Raw genomic sequence first — 27,542 nt, forward strand, 5'->3', positions numbered from 1 at the left:
TAAGGTAAGGAGAACCTAGTATATACATTGAACAAAAGTTTATATGGCTTGAATCAAGCTCCTCAGCAAATGGTATCTAAAATTTGACAGTTTTATGCATGAGCATGGATATAGTAGGTGTCATTTAGATCATTATTTTTACTTTAAGAGGTTAGATGATGATAGCTACATTATTTTATGTTTATATGTTGATGATATGCTTTTAGCTGGGTCTAACATGGATCACATTAAGGGGTTAAATGAATAGTTAGTACATTCATTTTCTATGAAGGATTTTGGTTGGTATGAAAAATTGGAGAGATGGGAAAAATAGAAAATAAACATGATCTTAGGTTGATTATATTGCAAAGGTATTGCAACATTTCTCTATGAAGAATTCTAAAGGTGTCATCACACGTTTACCTAGTCATTTGAAATTGACTAAGGAGATGTGTCCAAAGACACAAGAAGAGGAGGTTCAGATGTAAAATGTACCTTATACTTTAGCTATGGGATGTTTGGTGTATGCTATGGTATGTACATGACTGGATATTGCACATGTAGTGGGAGTTGTTAGCAAGTATATGAGTCATCCAAGAATTGAGCATTGGAATGCAGTTAAATGGATTCTTAGATATTTGAGAGGAACATTTAGTAAGTGTTTACATTTTGGAGGCTCTATTACTGATTTATAGGGTTATGTTGACTCAAATTTGGTAGGGGATATTGATACAAGGTGGAGTACTACAGGTTATGTATTTATTGTTGGTGGGGCAGTAGTGAGTTGGGTTTCTTGGTTACAAAGGTTTAATGCTTTATTAAGTATAGAGACAACCAAGGAGATGATATGGATTTAGTTCTTCATGGAAGAATTGGGAAACCCATAGAGGGATAATTATTTGTTCATAGATAACCAGATTGCCATTCATCTTTTGAAGAATTCTACTTTACATTCAAAGACAAAATACATACAGTTACGATACCATTTCAGTCAGTCAATTTTGGTTGATAGACAATTAAAGCTAGAAAAGACACATACATATGATAATCCAACATATATGTTTACCAAGGTAGCAACAAGGGAGAAGTTGAACTCCTCTTCAACTTTGGTTGGTCTTCTGGATTGAACATAATAAAAGAGCATCAAAGTCCAAGGTGGTTTGATATTCCAGTGGGAGCTATAGGTTTAGTGTTTCTCTAATTAGTCTCTAAGTGGGAGGTTATTTTTGTGGACTTTTATCAATCTCCAAGTGGGAGATTGTTTTGATGTGGAGCCTAATCAAACTCGAAGGTTTATTCAATGTAGTTTCCCACTAGATTATTTATATGGGGTCAAGGTGCAACATCTCTATAGGGTCCTGGGGTAGCACTCCAAGTGTGCTCCCTATCACAGTATATAGTGAGGCCAAGGGGAAATACCCCCATGGTGGTTTTGGGGGGTAGCACTACTGAAGCCAAAAATGACCTTATATTGTAAAAGGTGTTAGCTAGTATTTTTCTTTTGGATGACTTATCATAGCCCTAATTTTGTAAGCAACAAAAGCTTGTATAAAATAGCTTAGAGTTAGGGATTTCATAATGTATGTCGATATTGTAGCTTCTTGCAATAGTATTGAGCTATAAGGGATTGCAGATTGTAATCACTAGATAATAATAATATTAGAGTTGTTATTGGTGGATGTAGCCTAGGGATTGGATGAACCACATTAAATTTGGTGTTTTGTGTTCTCTTTTATGTGATCTATTATTTTTTGATATTAGTTTTATTTGCATATAACTATTATTTATGTTTGTGGTTAATCCTAATAGATGTTTTATATCTTGGTACAACTATGCATAACTAGATTCAATCCCTATTAGGATGTATAATTTGATAATGAGGGACCACTTCTAAGGAAGTATGTCTATATAGTTTCTTCTATACATCTCAAATAATTGTTACCATTATTTAACTTTCTAGATGTGCTCTTAACCATAGCATCATGACACTTTGTAAAACATGTCCTTAACTGTGCTTGACCTCATCTTCAATACTTGAATTGTACAGTCTCAATCTTTGTCTGTTGGTCTTTCAGTCTTTATTATGTTGACATCAATGACAAACACTACCATAAATGCAACATATGATCACACAAACAATCTCCTGAATTCTTCTATTAATTCTAGGACACTCCCCCATAGAAATATCATCAAAATTCATGCTAAAAATATTTCCCTTTCTCATTTATGGCAACATAGCTGAAAAAAATCTAAGCTCTAAGAATACCAAACATACCATTCTACTATAACTACTCCACTGGTGTAGTCAGCTTATTTTCAAATCCTCTTCATCAATCAAATTAGAATCTATCTAGAAAAACTCTTCATTAGTGTTGTTTCTTCCCCACTGATATACTTCCCTATCAATATTTTCTTAATTTCTCGTACAACTTTCCCCATATCCAAATGATATTTCTCATGCACACTCTCCCTTATTTCCAAGAAATGTTTTTCATGCATTCGCTTCCCCATTGGCATAAATGACAAAGGCATCATGTGATATGTCAATCTTCTACTCAATATCTTCAATTAGTTTGAATGTCCAAAGATACTATTGAAATAACAACTATTAAGAGTCCTTCATGGCTTAGCTCAAACATAGATACTCCCCAATATAGGAAGCATCAATAATTCACTCTAGATAAAAATTAGTTCTATGTACCACTAGACTAATGAAATCTCTACATCATCTACCCTGAAGTAGGAAGGCACATAACCCCAATCATACCTCTCAAATACTCAAATGTTTCCTTTGGTAAAGGCTTTGTAAATATAATTGTTAACTCTCCTTTGTACTAACATACTCTAGTTTGACCCCTTTCTCTACAACCTTCTCTCTCAAAACATGATACTTAATAGATATGTACTTTGTCTTAGAATTTTTTACAAGGTTATTAGACATAATTACTATACTTGCATTATCACAATTCATGACAACAAATTTAGTAAAATAAACTCAAATATCCTTTGACATTTGTTTCATCCACACAACCAGATTATAATTATTTGTTTTTGCTACATACTATGCTTCTATTGTACTTTTTGAAATGCATTCTTCTTTTTTTCTTAGTCAAGAAACCAATCTTCCTCCTAAAAAAATGCTCCACCACTTGTACTCTTGATGCCATCCATATTGCTTACTAAATTTGCATCTATATATACACAAAGAGTAAAGTCATTTGATATGTCATACCATATCCCAAAATTAGGTGTACCCTTTCAGGTATCTAAAAACCATCTTTACTACTCCGTAATGTGATTTTTGAGGATCAAATTGAAATCTTGCAACAATGTCAACTACACTAGCTATGTATGGTCTTGTATGTGTCAAATATTACAAACCTCCAATCATGGATGTGTACTTCTTCAAGTCCCAATAGTAGGTGTCTCATCTTTTCTAGATAAGTTGTGATGAGTTACCATAGGTGTGCCAATAATTAAAACTTTCCAAACTAAATATTTTCAACAAATCTTTCAAGTAATTAGACTATGATAAGAAAATACTTCCACTATTCTACATAATCTAAAAACCCAAGAAATACTTCATCTCACCAATCATGTTCATCTCAAACTCCTTCATTTCACTACAAAAAGCTCCACTTGCACCATCATCTCCTCTAAATAGTATATCATCCAAAAATACTTCAATAATCAAATAACTATTCTCTATTTCTTTCTAGTACAAGTTACTGTCTATAGTACCTTTAGCAAATTATAATTTTGTCAAATATTTGTCTAAGCTCATATACCAAAATCTAGGTGCTTATTTCAAACCATATCTCATTCTTTTACCAAAGGAAAATTAACCTTCAAGCTACTTAATGTAAAATTCCTCTTCAAGTTCTCCATTCTGAAATGCTAACTTTGCATCCATCTGATACACTTTTAATTTCTTGTTAGCCACATAAGCCAAAAACATTCTAACTACCTTAGTTCTAGGAATAGGTGCAAATATTCCCTCATAATCAATACCTTCTTTCTATGAATATTCTTTACATACTAGTCTTACTTTATTTTCACAACCTCACCTTGTTCATTTTTCTTATTTCTAGAAACTCTCTTAGTTCTTATAATTTTCTTGTCTTTAGGTCTAGGAACCAATTCCTAGGTATCATTCTTCTCAATTTAATCTAGCTCATCTCTCATAAACTAAATACAAAGTTCATATTTACTAGATTCATATGTAATTTTCAGCTCTAGTTGATAAATTAGACATATATCTTCTCTTTGTGCCTTATTTCTTTTCATCACACATTTCTCATTTCTTCCACTAATATGATATGTTGGATGGTTCTTTATCATGTGTTTGTTCAATGTCACTATCTCAACTCTTACTTCTTCTCTAGGTTCACTCCTTGGTTCTTCTCTCTAGTCCACAATATGTATGTCTTTCTAAAAATTTGTGTCAATTTCATAAAATAACTCAACATTCTCTTGGTTAGCCTTTCGGTTACTCTCTTCATTTGAATCATAATCAAGTATTCTCTCATGAATTCCAAACTTCTCATCAACTTTAACATTTACACTCTCAACAATAGTCTTATTTCTCCAATTAAAACATTTGTATGGTTTACTTTCCAATGATTAACCAAGAAATGTGCCTTCATCGCTTCTTGGTTTAAACTTATCAATGCCATCTTGTCTCTTAATTTAAATTTTACTTCCAAAAATTTTGAAATACTTAACTAATGGTGCATGTCCAAAACAAAGCTCATAAGGAGCCTTTCTAGTACCTTGTCTAATTTTTAATTTCTTCATTGTATATACTATTTTTTTAAATTTCCTCTCTCCAAAACATTTGTCAAACATTATTCTCGAATATCATAGCTCTTGGTGCTCATTGTTGGAAACTTACAGTTGAAACAATTGTTGTTTTGTCATTAATGTCAAATCTATTGATGTGATATATTTCTACCTAATCTAAATGTCATACCTATTTGATTGATGAAGAGGATTTGAAAAGTTTCTCATAACAATAACACCTAGAGGAAAGGTTGAGTTATGAAAAGGAAGTTATAATGAACATTTGATTATATAGACTTTGATAAAGAAAGGTGATTGTTTATGTCAAGAAAGCTAAGAAAAGCCAAGAAAAAGTATAAAATACACTTAGTGTCGGGTAACGCTAGTGTCAACCGAGTTATAGTTAGTGTTGAAGTTGATGAAAGATCAACCCCACAACTCCCAAGAAGCACCTACATGTAAACACTTGTCATAGAAGAGAGAAAAACAAAGCTATGGAGGCTGAAAATCCCAAATCCATAGAAGAGACATTCTTGATGAGAAAAAATAGAGATTTCTATTATCAAAAGTGAATGAAAAAATTACAAAGAGATCAGTCCTTATAAAAGGAGTTCAAAACCATAATAGAGTTAAAGCTAGGTTGCATGATAATAAATAATAAAAGAATTAATTATTATATGCCTAAAGTTTAGCTTAAGTAAACTAGAGATAATAAGTGAATTAATAATTAAATAAAAATAATTTAATTAATAAGGCAATATCTTATTATTCTAACACCTCCCCCCCTTAAGATAAACTTAAAGGGAGTAGCTAAAAACCTATAAAGTACTGTTGAAAGGAAATTGGGTCATGGCAACAAGGTCTGATGAGGTACCCAAGCACAACCAAATCTTTATAAAGAGGAGAAATAGAGAAAACCGCATAGGAAAAATCCCAATCCAAAAAGATATGGAAATCATATTCTAGAAGATAGGAACAAAAGGATGATTATGAAGAACACCACTAAAGCATGAAGCTGCAAATACTGCCAAACTATTGATTTGAAGAACCTCCACTGTATAGAACATGAACATGTAGAGAAGACTAAGTCTGAAGAGTTGATCAATTGAAGATGGAAGGTATCTTCATGGCCTCGAAAAAAGGGAATGAAATAATGTTTATATGGTAAATGATCCATCTCATCAAAATGCATAGATATCCAACCACTTTAATCACCTAGTACATAGGATCAATTACTGAATACATAGCTCACTCCATCAAAATAAGAAAGTAATAGAACCAACATAACCCCCCTATAATTCTAAGAGGTAAGACATGGAAACTAAAATTGAATGCAATATCTCTTGCAAAAAGAAGAACCAGGAACATCAAGAGTGCAAAAGAAGTATAAACACCTATACTGGCACATGTCATTGACACATCATGAGGCTAATGTCATGGAAGGAACACTCACTTGATAAAAATAGATGGTGAATATGGAAAACATAAAACCCCCCAAGGCACTTTATAATGTAGTGCAAGTACAACAAAACACAAAGATGTCCAAGATCCTAAAATGCAATAGAGTGGCACTTTATCTCAGTGTGTTTGCAAAAATACTACAAAAGGATATAAAAAAGGATCAAAAAAGACATAAGGTTGATATAAAAAATAATACAACCCATGAAAAATCATCTAAAGCAACAAACTTGATTGTCAGACCTAAAGAACCAAGATATCCACCAAAATGCAAAAATGAAAAATGCTGAATAGAATGTGTCTAGAGCATAATGTAGATAAAAACCAATATTTACTTGAAAGAGATATCAAAGACCTTTCCAACAATATAAAGAATTTCCAAATCATATATCGAATGTTCAAGATATGTCTCTTGGAGTGCAAAATATAACTTCTAGCTTTGACTACATCAATAGTAAACCAAATAGCATCAAAATTCCAAATAACTAACACCATCATGATGGGCTTGTAAAGAGCTTTCCGATTATATAAGATTTGTCAAACAATACTTCCGTATGACAAAGATACAACCAATAAACAACAGACATCTTTTTAGGACAAAACAAATAAAAGAAGAGATAGTTTGAAGGCTGAAAAAATTTTAGCTCCAAGATTGATGACATCACACTTGCAGCTATCAAACCTTTGCATCAATAACTTGTTGACATATGCATGTCCTTCAATTATGCAAGCATCACATGCTTTTTAAAAAAAATAAAAATAAAAGAAAGCAAGTGTTTTTTGAAACTTTAATTTGTTTTTTGAAAAAATGCATTTCCTTTTTTAAAGTGCTTTATTTATTTAATTTGTTCTTTGTTTTTATTTTTTTAATAAAAAAACAAATCATCACCTCATGAAGTGTGCCAAAATTTGGGAGCAATTTTTTGCTTCAAATTTCAACTATGTCCAAATTGGACAAATTTTATATGGAAATAGGGGTTTTTATGTGCTACAAATCCAACGGTGAGGTTCATTTGGGCTCAAAATGTAATGAAAAAAATGACCCCCCCCCCCCCCCCCCCCCCCCTAGATCCAATACAAAATAACTTTGAAAACTGAAATGCTCTAACATAAAAAAATAAATAAAAATATAGATCTAAAAGAAAAAAAAAAATCTCTCATAAACTAAATAGGGGAATGACAATCTGGAGCTTTGATGCCATGTTGAAGTTAATGAAAGATCAACCCCACAGCTCCCAAGAATCACTTGCATGCAAACACCTATCACAAAAGAGAGAAGCAAAAAGTTATGAAGGTTGAAAATCACAAATCCATAGATGAGACATTCTTGATGAGAAAAAAAAGATATTGCTATTATTAGAAGTGAATGAATAAATTACAAAGAGATCAATCCTTATAAAAGGAAATCAAAACCCTAATAGGGTAAAAGCTAGGTTGCATGATAATAATTAATAAAAGAATTATTATTATATATACCTAAAGTTTAGGTTAAGTAAACTATAGATAATAAGTGAACTAATAATTAAATCAAAATGATTTAATTAATAAGGCAATATCTTATTACTCTAACAATTAGTACTGAGACAATATAGTCTTGACTGAGCATTATCATTAATCGAGAAAAAAAGTTGATATCAAGCTAGAAAGCTTTACAATGATCATGTATTTTAATGATGAATGAGTTCCAAAATTTTGAGGTATTTGAGTGAGAGTGTAAGAATGAATTCAAGGAGATTGTGAGATCAAGCCAACTTAATTTGTTTCTTGGGATATGTAAACCACATTGAAGATAAAATTGATAAGTTGGATCATTAAATTCAAGAAGAAGATTATGTAAAGACCTAACAGATGAATTCTAGAGAATTTTCCAAAAGAAGATAAAAAAGATGGACATATACGCTGAATCATGTTGAATTTGATCATAAACCCTAAGATCTACAGTGGATGTAGAAAATGGTAAAACATAAATTGTGTATTTAAAGAGGCACAGAGTTGAACAAACAATGTGAGTGATTGGATGCATGTGCATGTGTGTGTGCATGTATGTGTGAAGCTTGTATGTGAAGAGAGACATTCAGAGTAAGGTTGATGAGAAACACGCAAGTGTGAGCGAATGCAAAGCTAATAGAGAAATCTTGTAGATATGACACTGTTATTGATAAGTACATTAAAGAAGAAGGCTTAAGTTTTGATGAGAAGAGTGGATTGATTTCTTTAAGGGTGTCCAAGAAAATCAAGATCAAAGATGTTAATGCAAGGCTTATTAATAAACAAGCATAAGGATTAAAGAGATATCTCAACCTTAAAAAGTGAGTTGTAATCATATAGATCAAAACCTACTATTTTATTTCTAGTCATTGAAAATAGTTTGTATTGAAATCCTTTTAATAGACGTTGACCTAATAGTCATTTGAAGACTTAAGTGTCTGTGTAAATCTTTTAACTATGTGACATTCTAAATGGAATGATCGATGTCCTCTTACAAGGCCACTCCTAATGGGTGATTAAATCCTCTAACTAGGTCACATTTAACAGTGTGTTTTGTAACCTTTAACAAGGTTGGATCCTAATAGAGCTCACTTTGAAAGAGTGACATGTTGTTGGTGGTTATTCCCAAATTGGGTTTCTATGTAAAATCCTAGTGTCAAAATTGTGACGAATAATTTATGTGTATTTATATTTGATAATGTTCTCATTATGTAATACAAGTTATTTTTGTGACATTTTTATAGTATAGACCAAGCAACAATAGGATAAGCATAACATTGTTTTAATGTTCAAGTGGTACATATTGACCTTGAAAAATTGATTCACCTCCCTCCCCCTCTCAGTTATTCTAATCATTTCTAACAATTGGTATCATAGAAAAATTATTACATAGAAAAATTTGAGGGTAATTAAAGCTAAAAATCATGACTAATAAAAGAGATGTACCCAAGTTGAACAGGAGAACTTTCCTACATGGAAAATCCTAATGAAGTTGCACATATTTGTTGGCATTATATTGTATTTGTCATTAGTGACAACACTTAATCGATTTTGAATGATTATCAAGTTCATCACTCAGTCTACAGTGTATACTGAGCATTCAGTGGTTACCTTGTAGGTTCATCAATTAAGTAGTTCATATTGAGTATTCTTGAAGCTACTGAGTGAGTGTGCAGTCAAGCAGTTCATACCGAGCATTCTTGAAGCTACTGAGTGGGTGTGTAGCCCATCAATATCTACCAAGCATACAGTGTTCATTGAGCTTCATAGTGTTTATTGAGTAATGAAAGTGTAGAGTTTACCAAGTGAAAGCAAGGTAAACAAAGGATTCAATTTTTTATCGAGTGATACTATATCTACTGAGTCTCCAATGGTTACTGAGTTCTAAGCTACATTGTGTGATTAGTATGGACCGAGCCTTCACTTCTACCAAGTGCATGATGATGCCAAGTAATGTAGTGGATGCCAAGTATCAAAAGGTTACCAAGTTAGCTTGAAGAAATCGAGTTTTCTACTATTTGGCTGACTGAGTAATATTTTGTTCACTTGTGTTTTGGCCAACCTTGCAATTGTAATTATTGGAATGGTATATATGTAATGTATTATATCATTTACAATGTATGCATGAGAGTATCAAGATAGACATGTAATGCTTTGAGAAGATTGAAAGTGAATCAGTAGAAGAGTAGAGTATTAAGCAAGGTCTACAAGGAGTAGTAAAGATTCATTAGTCATAAGAGGTGATCTGTACTTCAAAGATCTAATTTGCAATCAAGTTGTAAGTAGATCCACTATTTTATCCTAATATGTGAATCAGTTTTGTAAATCTTTTAACAGGGTAGACTTAACAGTTTTTGTATAAATCTCCTAACAGAGTCCATACTACATTATATGTTTGTAAATCCTCTAACAAGGTGGACCTAGCAGTCCTTTGTGCTCCTAACAGGGTAGATCACCAAAAGTGGTCAATGTAAGCCTTAACAGGCCAACTTCATACTACAGTAATGAAGTTTTGTGGGTATCATCCCCACCCCAGTTTTACTTTCTATTTGGAAATTTTCTGGGTCACCAAATCACTTTTTAAATGTGCTATGAATGTTTTAGATTAGATGAATGAATGGTGAATAGTATATATGGTTAAAGTTCCAAATTGTTTAAAGTTTTTGAAGTTACTAATTCACCCCTCCCCTATTAGTAACCTATCACATCTTGAATATTTTCAAAAATATCTAGTATTAATGATGTTGCTGTCAATTTTTTGGACAATGAATATGTAAAGGTAAAAGCTGCTCCTCTAACAGCTAAACAACTGAGAAAGAAGCTAGAACACAACCAAGCAATGTTAGAGATTCCATCATCCCTAAACTATGTTGAGTTTGATGACATAAAAGACCATGATAGTGCAAAGAATATGTGGGATAGATTGAAGACCATATATTGAGGTGATGAAAATGTTCTATGAGAAAAATTAGAAATCTTGAGAGGTAAATCTGATGACATGAGAATGCTAGAACGTGAGAGCCTAGTATAATACTACACAATAGTTAACGAGGTTGTTAATGCTAGTGCAAATTAAGAAATAAAAGATGAAATAGTGATAAGTAAGGTATTAAGGACTCAACTCCCTATCTAATACAATTAGAGTCTCTACAATCCAAGAATTGAGATGCACACTAGGTAAGAATTTGAACTTAAAAGGTGTAATTGGTAGAATTACCACTTTTGAGATGTTTAACTTTAATAACTACACAATTGCTACTATTGAATCTTCTTTCAAGTCACAACTAGTTCTTAGGAAGAAGAAATGAAAACATGTGAAGAGTGAAAGTGATAGTTCTGATGATGAGATTGATGAACTTGAAACCCTCATTGAAAAAAGGTTTGGAAGAGGAGAGGTAAATACAAAAGTAAATAACCTATCATTTTTTCATATAATAAAGATGCTCATATTGCTACTAGATGTCATGATAAAGATGATAATGATGAAAGGAAGGAAAGAAAGTACAAAGGAAAAAGAGATGACAAAGACTACAAGAGAAGAAAGGATGAAAAAGGTAAGAAATATTGTTATATTATTGAAGAAAATATTGATAATGAATCTAAGATTAATGATGATGAAGTTGTCTATATTGCTATGAAAGAAGATTTTGATGAAGATGAGAAGACTACATTAATTTCTTATGTGAACAAAAGTGATAAATGGATAAATGATACTAGATGTTCTAATCATATGACTAGTGATAAACATAAATTTGAAGATATTGGTCCATACAATGGTAGATGTATTAAATTTGGTAAAGATATCCCATGTGTCATAAAAGTTAAAGGTACTATTCAACTAAGTGACAAGATAACATGTGACAATTTTTACTAGGTTGAAGGACATAACTATAATTTTTTGAGTGTTTCATAACTGGAGAAATTAGGTTACGGAGTTGAATTTCAAAATAGAAATGCCAAGATATATGATGGTTATGGTAAGCTAATTGGAACCGATGAGTAGACAAGAGGTAACTTATTCTATCTAGACCTATCAAATGAAACATGTTTGTGTTAGAATTTACAAGTGGGAAGATTTACTTTTGAGAGGGGGGGTGAATCAAAAGTAGCTATACTTAACCTTTTCAAAACCCTTTAAATAAAAAAATTCACATCCATTTAATTCATCTAGTAAAAATGAAAGTAAAGACATGCATGAAAATAGATAACACAAGAATTTGGTAACATAGAAACCCTCCAAAATGAGAAGGTAAAACTAGGGTGGGGATGACACCCACAAAGTATCACTATAACAATATGTAACTACTCAAGGTTAAAATTTTTTACCACTTCCAATGGTCTACCCTATGAAAGACATGTCTTGTTAAAGACTTTACACCTTGTTAAAAGTGACCTAGTTAAAGGATTTACAAACATTCACTTGGAATGTTACCCTATTAAAGGATTTACAATCTTGTTAAGGATATACAATGTGGCTATTAAACCTATATAGCTATTAATCCATCCTATTAACATATCATTTCCATTCTCACAATACAATGGTTAGAAAGTATAGAAAAATGTCGTGACCTAATGACTTACAATCCTTAATTGTTGATTCTAGATCCTTGTTCTGCTTTGTCTGCTCTGATCCTTTCTTGTTCTAATATGTCTCTTCTCAAAATTTTGATACTCTATTCTTCATCAACTAAATTATACAATGATGTTTTGCTCTTCCTTTTAAGTCTTTAAACACCCCTCTAAACTTTTCTATAATTCACCCATACACTTCTCACATACACTCATACAATGGGGTTTCATCCTCCTTTTAAATATTTTGAAGAAATAGGGTTAGGTATGAATCTATGATCAATATTTAGTCTTCATTACCTTCTCAATTCTTTCACTTTTCCTATTTTTTGCATGCCTTCTCCATTTTTCTTATTGGTTTCATGTGGATTACACATGAAATGCAAAAGATTCAATCTTATCTTCAAGATCCTTCGAGATTCATCTTATGTTGGCTCAAAAAATGGTTTACATTTGAGTTTGTGAAGATACAAACTCATATGTTGATTCTGTGTTACTTGGCACTTACTATTTGCTAATACTTGACACATATAGGAATTTTGTATTATTCAACTCCTATAGTAATTCTATTTAGCTCAGCATCTATGGAAATTCTATTTTTCTCAGCATCTATACTTTTCTCGGCATCACTTATCACTTGGCACTTGAACTTCAATCAGAACCTAAAATTCACTTGCCACCTATTGGATTCTCTGGTTCAGCACACACTACAACTTGGCATCAACTAAGAATTAGGTTAAGCATGTTGACACTCAATTACCAAAACCAATCTGAGACCAACAATCTCCCCCTTTGACATGAGTGGCAAAAACACTTAACTAGGCACTATGAATCTAATCTCTATGAGTATACTTCACATTCTATTTGGCATATGTACAAAAGTTTAAAAAATTGTTCAAAATTTTGTAGAAAATTTTTTTTTTGTAACTCCCCTTGAGTTGATGTGCCAATTCTGTAACCAAAATTTCATTCCTATAACCAAATACTCTTGTGTTGAATTTGTATCATGTTGATGTGTCTAATACTCTTTGCCTTGTCTGCTTCTATGTCTATGTACCCTATTTCTGATCTGTATTCTACTCTATATTCTACTCCCCCTTTCATACATTTTCTTACAGTTTCTACATTCTTTTGGCTTTAGTAACTTATCTCTCCAAGGTTCAAAATTTTAGTGTCTCTCTTTATTTACACATCCATTCATATCTCCTATGTGTATACTCTCCCAAAATACTATATCTCCCCCTTTTTGACACTTATATCAAAGGGTCCTAAGAATGAATAGAATATTTAGCCAAAAATGTTTTATTTACCTCTAGTAGCATCTTCAAAGAAGCATCCTAGTTTCCCAATGCTATTGCTAGTGATTTGTGTTGGATGGTTTTCTCTATTGCAAGATGTACAAGGCTTTCTAAATTAGAAAGATTCAAGTCTTTCTTCAATACATTTTTTATTATAGGCATGTTCCTTATGTAAGACTTCTAGGTGTGGGGTAATAGCAGATTGAATTTACATCAATTTGGCCTTAATATTGGCCTCTTCTATTGTCAACATAGCTAGCTCCTTCTAGGTGTGAAGCATTGTTGCAAAATGCTTCTCACTTTAAGCTAGATCTTTGGGTAGCTATGTGCTAGAAATCTTAAGATTTTGTTCCAAGCTCAGTATCCTTTAGCTAGTTTCTTGTGTGAAATATGATGAATCACACAACTTAGAGTATAATGAAAATACATTCCCAAGTATTGTTTTAACTTTCTCAATTTCCTTAGCTAATTCAACTTGTGAAAGTGTTATCTCACTAGATATCTTCTCATTGACTTTCATTTGAAATTTCTTTTCAAACCACTCTAATAATTTGACATTTATATCAAGGTCTTCATTTCATACTTGGTCCACTATATTGGACAATTGCTCCATGATGGGCTTGGTTGCATTAGGTACTGGCAAGTTGAATGCATCAAGGAATATATCTTTTATTTCCACTAATGCTTGCTTCTATCTATACTCATTTTTTAGTATCTCTTGCTTCTTCTTTCTCTCTAGTGCCTCTTGCACTTCGTTTATCTGAGCTAGGTTCATGGTCTTGGAGTCATAGCTTACAATGACTATCTCCTCATCAAGTTTAGGGTCTCCATAGTGAAGTACCCTTGCTACCTTGGTAGAGCTCAAGCCTAGTGCTGAAATTTGTAGTGGTACTACAGCAGTGCTCGGCTGCTTGGTAGGAGTCCTTGTAGTAGGCAAGTTCACCAATGTCTATATTACCTCTTGCTCTTTTTCCTTAGGGGTTTTCTCCTCTTCCTTCTATTATTCCCTATTACCTTTATCAATAATGATGATTTGAGGTGGTTCACCTTGGATTTGTGCTATAGGAACATCTTTTCCTATTTGTTCCTTTGCTAGCTCCTTGGCAGTTGCTATTGCTATGACTATATGATCAACCTTAACAATTGCATCCTATGCTTCTTAATCTTTTGTTTGATCTACTATAGCTATGGGAGGTTGTGAAGGTGGTTCTTGTGTGTTCTCCTTCTCCTTAGTGATCTCTGCCATAGCTTTTTGCAATTCTTCCACACTCACCAAAATAGAATTTGAGCACATTTGTGATTGCAATGTAGTTTGGTGAAGGATCTTTTTGAGATCCCCTGCAATCAAAGGATTGATGTTTTGACCTAATGTGTCAGGAACATCCTTGAAAATTACAATTTCTATAGGTGTTGTATGTGGAGGACTTGGTGGTGGCAATTGGGTGTCTTGGACACTCTGTTCTGGCTACTGCTCTTCAACTATTGCCTCTTCACCTTGTTGTGTCTTCTCCGTTGTTTGATCTTCTTTCTCTTCTTTTTCATTTTCCTCTTCCTCTTCATCATTTCTCCCCTCAAATGGATCTTCCTACCCTTCCTTGATAGTAGTTAATCCATAGATCAATTTCCACATTTGTGTGGATTTTTGCACAACATCTTCAATTTGATTTTGTAGAATACAGAAGGCTTTGTATTTAGGTGCAAATTTGATCCCATGTTTCTTGTTAGCATTACTTATTTTACCTTTTGTAAGGTCTAACATTATATGAGCCAGTGTAGACTCCCTTATTTCCATTTCCATTTTAAGGCAATAATGCCATTTATTCTTTACAATGGAGCTTAGCTCCTTAGGCATTGAATTGTCTAGTTCAAGTGGGCTAGTCTTGAACTTAGCCATCATAGTGTAGCTAGAATCTTCCACTATGTTTTTTTCTTCCTTTGACAACTTATTAAAATCAATGGTCTTCAAACTAGTTAAATTTGCATTGTCTCTAATGTTATTAAAAATTCTTTCTAATTTAGACTTGGTAGAACATCTTACCAATCTGAATTGCTCATCATCAAACTTTGTCCTTTCTTTGTCTGATTTAGGGGTGCAACATATTTTATTCTCTTCTTTGGTTCTACATGCCCTCCTTTCTCTATTTATTTTTGCCTCTCCTATTCTTTTTCCACTTGGGTTTTTGTCTTGGTATTTGCCCTTGTAGTTGGCTTGGCTGGGCTTGGCTTTGTTGCCTTTTTCTTCCCCTTTGGTTGTGCAACTAGTTTTTTTTGTGCTTTTCTTTTCTTTAGCTCTAGTTTTGGTGCTCCTTGCTTAGCACCTTCCTCCTCATCTACATCCTCACCCATTCCTTGGGTTAAACCAAGTGTTTCTTGTCCTTTTTCTTGTTCATCATCTTCTACTTCTTCATCTCCTTCTTATTCTTCTATTGTCCCCTCTCCAAACCTGGCCTTTAACTTGTTTACAAGTTTATCCTTCTTTTTTAGTGTGGAGGTAGTCTTTAACTCCATATCCACCTTTGGCTTGACCATGTCATAGGTTTCAAAATGCGGTACACTTTTGTCCACTTCCTTAGTTAGTAGTGTAGCTATAGCTATTGATGCCTCATCTATATTTATTTCATAGCCAAGAGGTCTTAGCCATCTCACTCTTGGTATGGAAGCTTGTATATAGGTGTAGTCAATATCTACAAGAAAGCATACCTCATTTACATGTTTCTCTACTAAGGAAACTAGTATTCTTAGCCTTTTCCTCATTGTCTTCTTTGAGTCTTCAAAATAGCTAGTCGTTAGGGTCTCAAAATTAGATCCCATCTACTCAATGTATTCATTAACTTGAGCTATGATAGACCTATTTATTTTCCTGTAAACTTTACCAAAGGAAGGAAACTCATTTTGTACATAAAAGAATATACAAATAAAAAATATAGCACCAAACTTGCATTGGGCTCCCATGGTTCTTCTAATTGCTACTAAATTCTCATTAATTTGTTGTAGTTGGAGTTTTGCAAGATCATAAGTATGATCCTTTTTCACCAATTTGTAACCCACATCCACTGAAATGCAAGGCACACTATTGAGTCTATTGGATTGGTAGAACTTATGTGCAATGAATCTAAAAACAAAGTCCACAAGAGGCTCTTGAATGGTGTCAATTCTCATTCCTCTCTTGTTCCACTTGGCACCAATATTCTTCTCAATTGCCTCCTTAGAATCACTCCTAAGGGTCTTTGGCCAATCTAGGGTTGGGTACCCTGTCACTCTATGTACAATCCACTTGGTTATTTTCACTAGACCATCTTCTAACCATAAGCTTCCATCATGTATTCTACTAAGCACTAGTCTGATCCATTCTATCATAAATACTATAGGGAACTCTAGGGCTCACGTCAAACCCTTCTTTTCAACAATCTGATATTATTCCTTCAAAACTCCATCATCACATATTCTCTCATAAGCTTCCCTCATTTCCATTTCTCCTATGGCTCCAATCTTGCAATTGTAACATCTCCTTACATCTTAAACCATAACTACCTTAGGGGGTATGACATATAGGGCTCCAGCTAGGTTGTTTTTATATGCTACCTCTAGAATTGGCCAGAAATTTGGTTGTTTCACTTCATTGGATACTACTTGGACTTTAAATGGTTCCTTCTCTTGAGTTTTCTTAGAACTAGAAGCCATTTGCATGATTCTAGGGTTTATACAAAAAGAAAATATGAAACTACATAACTTGGCACAAATGTAAATACCTCAAAATCAATGTAATCATGATGAAATATTGTTAAAATCTACTTAAACACTGGATTCTCTACTTTGAAGTCATTATGCACTCTTTTTCATCTTTGCTCTTCAATTGTGATGAAGAAAAATGATTGAAAATGTGATAATATAGCCTATTTTCATTGCATTTAATGCATAGTGCATTTCTAGTTGTCCACTCAACTTTTTAAGGATTTCTACATTACTCAGCTTCCATTATATTTTCATCACTTGGCATCCATATGAGTATCACTCACTCAGCTTCAATTGAATTTTCTCTTTACTTAGGTTCCACTACAAACTCAACTGCTACTAATCATTTGGCTTCTGCTATTTTTCACAGTCAGCTCAGCATGTACTAGAATTTTACTCAGCATCTGAGGACAACTCACCAACACTTGTGAAATCTTGAAATTTTAACTTTGCATCTTTAATCATGCTGATCTCTTCCTTTTAGTAGTTTCTTTTTTAGGAACTAATGTATGATAAAGCTTTGTAAATTAGTTCCACATGCCTTCTCTTTGTTTAGTTTGACAAAGTGTGATCACTTGACCTGTTAGGTGAAGTGATCCGTTCATTTGATGTGCTACACCCATCTTTCTTCTTCCATGTCTTATTCATTTCTCCTCTAATGTGTTCAACATCTACCTTCTCTTTACCTTTATTGATCTTTGAATTGGATGCCTTAGACCTTGTTGGGCAATTCTCACTGATATGACCAGTCTTCAAGCAACTAAAACATGTGGTTTGACTCAGCTATCTACTGTAGTTTCCTCTAAAATGTGTTCTTATGCAATTTTTAGGAATGTGTTCATATTGCTGATAGTAATGATAGATATTCCTAGTACTGTAGTCCCAATTGTAGTGATGTCCATGGTTATTTCGCCTTGTTGGCTGATTAGGTGTCCACATAGGTTTTGATCTACACTCAAAAGCTCTAAGTCCATACTTCTTGCAAGTGTAGCAGTGACCTTCAAATCTTGGTATTCTAAAAGTCCTAGTCCTATAGTCTTGTGCTTGATATCCTTGCTTTTTGAACTTATGATAATAACTCACATTCTTATTTTTGTCATGCTTATGGGCATTCTTACTCCTACATACATTATAGGTATGCCCTTTTTAACCATAGAAATGACAAGTAGGTTTAGTATTCTTACCTTTGTTACTCCTTTCTTCTATAGTCTTGGATGATTCTCCTTGTTTAGTGCTGGTGTATCCTAGTCCTAAAGTATCATTGCTAGCCCTTGGTGATTTTAGTAGCTTCTCAAAGTACTTGATGGCCTCATTAAGTTTGTTGAAGCTCTCTTCAATTTCCTTCTCTCTTTTTAGGTCATTTTGTAGCTATTCATTTTGCATCTTTAGTGTAGAGATCTCAATATCTTTGACATTCAGTTCATGATGTGCATTCATCATTTGACTTAGGGTGTCTAGCTACATGTTTGGAATTCTTGCAAGCTCAATTGACTTCTCTTCCAATTTGTTGGCAAGGTTTCTGTTGTCTTCTTCTAGCATAGCCTTATCTTCAATGACTCTTTTCTTCTATTCAGTTACTTCACAAAGCATCGTGGCTTGTGACTCTTGTTCGATCTTGAGTGTTCTAATTTCTTCTACTTGAGCTCTATTCTTCTCCATTAGGTCTATTATTTCTACATCAAACTCTTTGGAATCTCCATTTGTAAACAATTTTGAGGTGTCAATCTCCTTGTATTGTGTATCATTCTCATCTATGGCAATGTCTCTTCTTCTCTTTAAGGATTTTCTCAATTCCTCCCTAACTTCTTCTAAAGTATGTAGAGAAAGTTGTATATCAATTGCCTGATTCTCTATGATATTACCAAGTTTGTAGACTTCCATTTGCCTATCTTTTCTCCAAGTCATGAGGCTCCTCCTTTTGAGAACTTAGCTCTGATACCAATTGTTGGAATTTTCAAGTGGGAAGATTTACTTTTGAGAGGGGGGGTGAATCAAAAGTAGCTATATTTAACCTTTTCAAAATCTTTTAACTGAAAATATTCACGTGCATTTAATTCATCCAGTAAACATGAAAGTAAAGACATGCATGAAAATAGATAACACGAGAATTTGGTAAACCAGTAACCCTCCAAAATGAGAAGGTAAAATTGGGGTGGGAATGACACCCACAACGTATCACTACAACAATATGTAATTGTCCAAGGTTACAAAGTTTGACCACTTTCAATGGTCTACCCTATGAAAGGCCTATCCTATTAACGACTTTAACCCTTGTTAAAAGTGACCTTGTTAATGGATTTACAAACATTCACTTGGAATGTTACCCTATTAAAGGATTTACAATCCTATTAAGGATCTATAATGTGGCTATTAAACCTATATAGCTGTTAAGCCAACCTATCAAAATAGGATTTCCATTCTCACAATACAATGGCTAGAAAGTATAGAAGAATGTCTTGACTTGATGACTTGAAATCCTTAATTGTTGATTCTAGATCCTTGTTCTGCTCTATCTGCTTTGGTCCTTGCTTGATCTAATATGTCTCTTCTCAAAATTCTGATACTATGTTCTTGATCAACTGAATTCTGCAATTTTGTTATGCTCTTCCTTCCAAGTCTTTAAATACCCCTTTAAACTTCACTATGATTCACCCATAAAATTCTCACATACATGCATACAATGGGGTTTCATCCTCCTTTTAAATATTTTAAAGAATTATGGTTAGGTATGAATCTATGATCAATATTCACTCTTCATTTCCAACTTAATTCTTGAACTTTTCCTATTGGTTGCATGCCTTCTCTATTTTTCTTATTAGCTACATGTTGATTACTTAGGAAATGCAAAAGATTCAATTTTATCTTCAAGATCCTTTGAGATTCATCCTATGTCAGCTCAAAAAATGGTTTACATATAAGTTTGCGAAGATACAAACTCATATGTTGATTCTGTGTTACTCGACACTTACTAGTTTCTAATGCTCAACACATATAGGAATTCTGTATTATTTGGCTCTTATAGTAATTCTATTTAGCTCAATATCTATGGCAATTCTATTTTTCTCAGCATCTATACTTTGTTCAACATCATTTATCACTTGGCACTTGAACTTCACTCAGCACCTAAAGTTCACTTGATAGCTATTGGATTCTTTGGCTTGGCATACACTATAGCATGGTGTCTATATTATACTTGGCATCAACTAAGAATTGGGTTAAATGTGTTGACCCTCAATTGTCAAAAACAATCTGAGACCAATAGTTTGTTTACACAACAAGAAGACTTTTGGTTATGGTACAAAATATTAAGTCACATAAACTTTGACAATTTGGTGAACATCATTAAGATAAAGAAAGTAAGAGGCCTTCCTAAACCAAGAAAGCCTAACAATGCTATGTGTCGATTGGGAAAGATGACTAAGTCTAGTTTTATGAGAAAGACATATAGTACTAATGTTGTTTTGGAATTGGTTCATACTAACCTATGTGGATGCATTGGTTCTCAAAGTTACTATGGAGATTAGTTCTTCATTTTATTTATGGATGACTACTCTAGAATGATGAATGTGATGTTTCTTAAAGCTAAATTTGATGCTTTTTAGTTATTTAAGTGGTATTTAGCTAGAGTTTAAAAAGAAATAGTGAAGAGTCTAAAGTGTTTGAGATCTGATAGAGGTAGTGAATTCATTTCACATGAGTTCAATACATTCTACTATGATAGAGGAATCAAGAGGTAGATGTTAGCACCAAGGACCCCTTATCATAATGAAATAGATAAAAGGAGAATCATATCAAGAATGGACTCTATAAGAAAATTAATGATGGAGTAGAATGTATCACATAAATATTGGAGAGAAGCAATTAGTACTATTGTTTATACTCCAAATAGAGTACAAGTCAAGAAAAGTACAAATGCTACACCTTTTAAACTATGGTATGTTTATGCTCCTAATGTTGAATATTTCAAAATATTTGGTAGTAGATTCTATATAATAAAATATAATAGGAATGGAAAGGTTGATGTAAAATGTGATGAAGGCATATTCTTAGGTTATTTCACTAAAAGAAAAGCTTATAAGTGTTTAAATTCTAACACTAACAAAGTTGTGGAAAGTGAAAATGTGAGAGTTGAAGCATTTTCACAAAAATGTGACACTTCATGTAATGAGGAACTTGAAGACTACATTACATTTATCTATGTGGATGATGATGTTCCTAGCACTCAAAGTGAATAGACAAGTCAAATTTCTTTGTCCATGAGACAAGTAATGATGGAATGCAAATGTAAATTATTGGGCAGTAGGTAATGGGTGTCAAGCATCAGACTAATGATTTTATTGATGTGAACTAGAACCAATATAGATCCATGATTGGAAAATTACAATATGTTTTTAACAAAAAACTAGATATTTATTTGGCAGTTGGAATAGTTGCTATATTTTTAGAAAATCCTAAAGAAAATCACATGATGTCAATGAAAAGGACAATGAGATATCTTAAAGGCACAAAAGACTATGAATTATGTTACAAAAGAAATGGAAAGTTTGAACTAAGGGTTTTTACTAACTTAGATTGGGTAGAAAATATTGATGTAAGAAAAACATTAGTGGAGGTGCATTCTTTCTAGGAAATAGATTGGTGTCATAGACAAGCAAGAAGTAGAATTTTATTTCCCAATCTATGGCTAAAGCCAAGTATGTGGTAGCTATAGTGAACTATTCAAATATTATGTGGGTTAAATAGTTACTCAAAGGTTTGAAAGAAGAAATCATAGATCCAGTGGTTATCTATTGTGATAACACAAAGTGCTATCAAAATTTCAAAGAATCTAGTGATGCACACTAAGACAAAGTAAATTTCTATCAAGTACTGCTACCTGAGAAAATTAGTTCAAGACAAAGAAGTGAAGCTAGAAAATGTGAATACCAAGGAAAAATATTTCTGATATATTCATAAAACCCTTACCTAAAGATGCTCATGAATATCGTAGATGTAAACTAGGGGTGATTCCCCTAATAAAAACTACTTAAGTAGTAAAGGTGCATTGCATCACATATACTAATCAAAATATCCTTCATAGTGATGCAATACAACTCTAATTTGGGAAGTGCCTATAGGACTAGAGAATGGGTTAAATTCATAACATACTATGAGCAAATCACAAACTCAATAATCATACATTAGCACCCACTAGTCTACCATGAAATCCAAACTAATAAAGAAAGCAAACAATGTTAAATCTCTCTCTTTCATTTGTAGCTCCTAGGTCCTTCTTTCTTCTCCAAATGATGTAGCTCCAAAGTTTCCTATACTGCACACAAGATTGAAGCAAAATCTATGATAATGGTGATAATGCTATGAGAATACTTGAAGTTGTGATTTATGTGAGAGATGGAGAAAAAATACTAAAAAGCTAAGGACTGGAAATGAGAGGAAGAATGCTCATTTTATAATGGGCATGGAGGATTAGAGCATTGGATTTTTCATCCTTAGATATGCGATGTCGCAAGAGATTCCTTTGAGAATCCATGATGCATATGACAAAAGATGCCAAATGTAGGATTCAATGATACGTGGAAGTCAAACTTGGCTAAATGTGGAAGAGAATCTATGACATGTCATAAGACACCTCAACCCACTTAAAGCCAAGAATCTATGACAAATAATCCAAATATGGACATGCGTAAGGGAATAAGAATATTGGATTATGTCATATCCTAGCCAAGTGTCAAAGGAGAATCCATGAGGTGTCACTCCCATGTGTCATGATGATGTCAATGTTTTACAAAATATTTGAATTAAAAATCCTTTATTCCACAAAATAGAAATTAGTGAAAATGGGATTAATGAAGGAAAATGTGACTTAGGAAATTAAGAATTTTCATGGTTTGCAAATAATGAATCAATTAATTAATAAAAGTAATTAATTGAGAAGGATAACTAGGAAGGATAATTAGTATGAATAATAGGATTAAGTTATGGGTTATTTAATCCTATAGAGAAAATTAGTAGATGATTGGCCAAAATTGATTAAATAAATGTGATCGTACCCTTTGATGAAAATGTGATGATAATATAGATCAAATAAGATGATGACAAGTAGACCAAAGACATGGTCAAATTCATTGATTGAAATTGATAACATGCCAAGGACACATGACATGAATTGATTGATATGTAACATTTAACCGACATTGTAAATGCTATATGATCTAGATTGATTGATAAGGTTGATCATAATAACATCGACAGATGTTGTCAATATTATTAAAGTGGTTGATGATGCCATGATCCAACATTGAAAGCCTCAATGATGTCAAAGATTAGATGACATGAATGATAGTTTGACCTAGTACTGAGAGCCACGACAGTACTAAGGCTAGATTGATAAGATTGATAGGTTGATAGGTTTTAATAGATTGATAGATTTCCAAGGTGTTGAAAGCCACAAAAATGCCTAGGATTGGGCAGATGATGATTGATTTTTTATATTTGATATATTTTTTGATGATTATGACTGATTTTAAGTGATTCCAAGTTGATTTGAAATGGTTTTAAGTTGATATGAAATGATTTCGAAATGATATGAAATTGATGTGAAAGAGGATACAAATGATGAAATATGATCAATTTGGCGAAAAGATCAAAGTTAGTAGAGTGAGAAAATGGGACAAATTAGAATGGAAGGATTGATGAAATCATATATGTGAACCATTTTTTAGCATCTACATTTTTCCCTTCTTTGATACAATGTGATTTAGAGCATTATGTCAAAGAATAACTAGTGAGAAAGCTAGAACATGCCCTAGTAGGGATGATATATATGGGTGCCCCCTTGATAAATTCACTAATATAAGCATATGATAAGTTAATTTTTCAATAATAAGAAGAAAAAACCATAGCAATTGATGGATCACAAATCAGAGCTAAAATGTGAAATTTATGAGGTCTAGAGTGCATAATGGGGTCAATCAAGAGCCCGAGAGTAATTGCATGGGTTACCACTCAAGAAAGACACAAAATGATGAAAATTATAGTTCATTTTGTCCATAATGAAGATACAAATCCAACACAACTAATGGATTGTAAATCTAATTTAAAACACAAAAGTTATGGGCTCCAAAGTGCAATATAGGGGCTTTGGGAGTAGTTTTGGGTATCCTACTGCCCCAAGTGCACCCAAAACTCATCCAAGTCCATCTAGTGTACTCTTGGTAAGCCCAATTTTACCATGTAAGTACCAAGTGCACCCATGATGCACTTGGGAAGCCCAAGTAAACTCAGAAAGTGTGAAATGTGCCTTAGAAGGCTTGGAGAGCCAAAATCAACATGACAGGGGTCAAGCAGGAGCCTAAGAGTAGTTGTAAGAATGACCACTCAAAATAGTGACTTAATAATGAAAATTATAGCTCATTTTTTTTATGACAAATACATGAGTCCAATGCAACTAATGGTTTGTAAATTGGAGTTGAAACACAAAAGTTATGGCCTCCGAAGTGCAACATAGGAGCCTTGGGAGGAGTTCTAGGCATCCTACTACCCCAAGTGCACCCAAAACTCATTCAAGTGTGCCTAGTGCACACCTGGTAATCTTAAGTGCATCATGATAGTACAAAGTGTGCCAAAGATGCACTTGGGAAGCCCAACTATGCTCTAAAAGTGCAAACTGCACCCTAGAAGGCTCTATGAGCCAAAATTAGCCTGATTGGACTTAGAATGACCCAAAACTGTGTGTGCATGCCCAAAATGATGGAAAGATGTCAAAGCATGAGTGAAATCATCAAAAATGGTCAAATTTGGTCAAATATGGTTAGAAAAATTTTAGACTAAGGTTGGACTAGGTGGAAAACCATAGAAGGTTTATTGATAGTGTAGGATGATGTAGGAATGCATGAGTGCAAGATGAAGATGATTTGGTGAATCGAAAGACATGATCATGGTGGTAGATGAGGAGATGAATGATAGAAGACTGAGGAGATGAGACAAGGAATTTTTAATATGATGAGAAGACTTTTTCTTTTAGAAAGTGCACTATATGTCAAATGGAGCTTTATTTTGATACGACAAATTGAATGCAATGCATCATGGCATAAAGGGCCAGAGCGAAAATGTAAGCCTTTTGCATAAACAAGCACGATGTAGATAGAAAATGACCTTATCCTTCCTGAGGCATGCGTACATGCTCCAAACTCTCAAAGGTACATTATAATAGATATAAAATAAAAGATGACAATGAACCATCCCGACCACTCTCATAGATCAGTTTATATCATCGAGTGACATAGGAACATGATCAAAGAAAAACAAAGCAAAAAATAAATCACTCACTAAACAACATGAGAAAAAAACTATTCTTGTCCATTATTACTTGTGTGTTAATCTTTTAGGTGTGTAGATAGTGTTTGACATGTTGATGATTTGATAGCTCTATTTGTGGATTCAATTGATAGGTTCATAGTGACATGTTGGATTGACTATTGGTTCATGTTGCTTAGGTAGTGTGATTGTCTTGAAAGTGTAGTACTTTAAGTTTCGGTCTATAGAGTGCAAGTGCATACACAAAAGGGACAATTATGTACAGTGAATATTAACAAGGTTTATTGCAGATTTTTGATGGGTTTTGTGATTTTTAGGGTTTTTTGGGGATATTTGATTTTTTTGTGTGACTGATTTTTTAGGACAGCTTACAATTTTTAGTTTTCACTTTAGGACATTTTATGATTTTTAGTGCTTTTTTCAGGATCATATTTGAATTTTTAGGATTTTTTCAAGATTGTATTTGAATGTTTAGGATTTTTTCAGGATCGTATTTGAATTTTTAGGATTTTTTCAAGATCATAAAAGCATATACAAGTGTTAGCTCCAATCCATTATGCGATAGGTCCAATGGATAAAAAGTTCTTAGGGATGTTCCCCCAATTCAAGTTTAAACTCATGAACCATGTAGGTAATATGACCCTAGACAAGATGCAAACTATATACAAAGGCTGATGACATAGTGTGTGCAGACTGGTGATGCTTAGGCAAGATAACAAAGGACATTAACCAGTTCATGAGCCATGATAAGGGACTAGAGATGTATTGCAATATGAAATATATGATCAAGGAATGATAGAGGGAGAAAAACCAGATGGAATCTTGATAGATGGAGGAGCAACAACTAATTACACATGGCACCTATTTGGTAGGTTTTCACATGGTACTTGCCCAAAGTGCCTGCTTTCTAGGTTTTCACTTATGGACACACTTTTTGTCTTGACTCAAATTTTCCTGCCAAGATCGTTGTTTGCTAGGTTTTTATCAAGGCATCCATTTTTTCATGACATTTTTCACTTCTTCTTTTTTTCCATGACTTTTTGATTTTTTTTGATATTTTTTCAAGACTGTGAGACAGAATCAAGAACTTTGCTGACCAATGTTGAGAAGAAATCTATTGTTGTTACTACTAGCTGATCATCTCTAGATTCATGACTAGCCATAAGTACATAGGAGTCATTCCCAGTCTATAGATAAGATCAAACCACTAGAAACATCTCGAGATATACCATTGTGTACCATATGTAAGATAGTGTTTGCCTAATGTGAATCAAGGCATCTAAGGATAATTGGATTAACATATATGTTGTGTGGGATGTCACTAATGATGATATACACAAAGTCTTTTTGGATAAGGATTTGATCTTGGGTGTTGGGAAAATTAGGTAGCTAGATGTGGGGATAAACAACTAGATATAAGGGAGGTTTGGGAGGGTTGAGACCAATGACCTTCCACATGAATGCTAATTGAGAGAGCTCCAAAAGACTTTGTGGCATGTTGAACACTGGAACACTGGTATTCATGGCATCATATTTTTCATTTTGTATCCTTTGGAGCTACTTACCTTTTATTTTTTATGGTCTAATGGAATCTTTCAATTTTCACCAAGAGACCTATGCTCATTATTTTTTTCTTTGCTGTCAAATGGAGTTGACTCCCAAAAATATGCCAATGTGTTCACTTCAGAGAAATTACTTCTTTATTATTATTGTCCATAATGCCTCCATATCTTTCAAAGTCTATTATAAGAGTGTCATCATTGTTGAATTGATCAAAAATTGGTGGTCCACATTGGTCCTAATCCAATAGTTCAAGATAACTTGAGGGGATTTCATCATCAGGGCTAAATGGGCTTTGGAGAAAGGTATGGATATGTGCAGTAGATTCTATCATATCATTGGGGTTATACTCAAAAGCTA

The sequence above is a fragment of the Cupressus sempervirens genome, chromosome 11 (genome assembly GCF_028749045.1).
Source record: "Cupressus sempervirens isolate cs-2001-9-10 chromosome 11, ASM2874904v1, whole genome shotgun sequence".
In the NCBI taxonomy this organism is placed as follows: Eukaryota; Viridiplantae; Streptophyta; class Pinopsida; order Cupressales; family Cupressaceae; genus Cupressus; species Cupressus sempervirens.